The 1,649-nt window shown below is 46.1% G+C and overlaps 1 pseudogene; it reads right to left on the reverse strand.

The window, feature by feature from the left end:
- The window catches only part of LOC102820293, a 10,212-nt pseudogene that overhangs the window by 1,832 nt on the left and 6,731 nt on the right, over nt 1-1,649 (reverse strand).

Consider the following 1,649-nt stretch of genomic DNA (forward strand, 5'->3'; position numbering starts at 1 on the left):
GGAGACCTGCGTCGCCAAGGAGGAGGAGGAGCCGGAGAGGGAGAACGACGCCTTCTGGTGGGAGGAGGGGAAGGACTCCTCCTCCGCCTACCACGAGGGAAAGTCTCTTTTTGACGTTTTCGTGGTGATGGAGATGCACTCCGGAAAAGAGAATGTCTCTGCCACCTGCCTACCTCACCATTTTTCACATGGAACCTCTTCGGTCGCTCATCTTCTAAAGAAGACGAAGAGCCAGAGTCAGATGAAGACTGCTGGTTTTGTCGCCTCTGTTGGCGTCTCTGCTGCACAGAATCTGCTGCTGCCATTTTGCCACCTTTATCTTCTTCCGATTCAGATAACTGCTGGTGAAGGGGACTCGCTTTTCTTTACAACTTTATGTTTTGTCACTTTACCTGAACTTCTTCCCGGAGAGACAGAAATACAACTTTTTCGTGTATGGTTTGACTGCTGAGTGTTGGAGAATGACGAGTTTTGGGCGGTGGAGTTGCTGGAGGTGATGGTTGGTGTCGTCACCGAGGAGGACTTGCTGAAGGAGGTAACCTACGAGTCTTCCGAGGGGGGCTGGATGTCCTCTTGGGTGGATCCTTTGGTGGAGACTGGGAACAAGACGAAGAGGATGATGAGCTACTACTCCCAGACAAAGATGCCGATGAGCGCCTTCTTCGTCTCACTGGAGATCTACTCCTTCTATGCCTTGGTGGAGGAGGCATCCGTCTTGGTGGAGTCCTTCTTCGAGGAGATGGCCGCCTTCTTGGGCTGGGGCACCTTCTAGGTGAGTATGATCTTGATCTGGATCTATGACGCCTTCTAGGTCAAGTATGAGAAGGAGAGCGAGAACATGTCCGGGGACCTTGATTGAGAACGAGATCGAGATCTTGGTCTAGTCTTCTCCTTTTCCTTTTTTAGAATTTTTTTCTGGAGAAGGTTCTTTAGGCTCTAGTACAAGCTCAGGTTTGGGAACTTTCAGGATGTCACTAGTAGAAGTGGCCTCTTGTACTGAAGATTCTTTTACTTTCACGGAAGGTTCTAGAAGCTCTGGAGTTTTCTCTTTCTTTTCTGGAGCAGGCGAAGGACTCCGGCTCTTGGTTCTGTGACGGGGAGATCAAGAATGACTTCGCTTTCTCTCTCTCCTGGCAGGAGAAGATCGTCTTTTAGGGGAAGGAGATCTGGATTTGCATCTTCTTGGGCTTCGAGACCGCTCCCTTTTTTCTCTGCTACTTTCTTTTTCCCCTTATCCCTCTTATCTTTGTCTTCATCTTGCTTTTTCATAGATGCCAATTTTTCTTGTTCAATATGTCTCTATTTTATTTCTTCTTTTCTTCAGTTCTAGGAATGCCGAAGGGATTCCAGTGATGTTTTCTTGTGCACTTAACAGTAGGGGCCATAGTTCTCCCATAAATTCTCTAGCACTTTTTTTCCGTTCAAAAAGCCAGTCAGGTTGATTTGCATCATTTTGGAAACTGGATTCTTTACTTCTAGCTGGTTGAATATAAACTCAATCACAACATCATCTTCAAACCCAAGGATTTCTGTTACTCTTTTTTTTTTTTTTTTTCCAAGGCTTTATAACCGCCAAATTTACTTTGCTCATGTCCACCTTTTTTTTCTAGGCATTCTGCAAATTTCAGCTGTTTCAGTAGTTTCTTCTG

The sequence above is a fragment of the Chrysochloris asiatica genome, unplaced genomic scaffold, assembly GCF_000296735.1.
Source record: "Chrysochloris asiatica unplaced genomic scaffold, ChrAsi1.0 scaffold00001, whole genome shotgun sequence".
Classification (NCBI taxonomy): Eukaryota; Metazoa; Chordata; class Mammalia; order Afrosoricida; family Chrysochloridae; genus Chrysochloris; species Chrysochloris asiatica.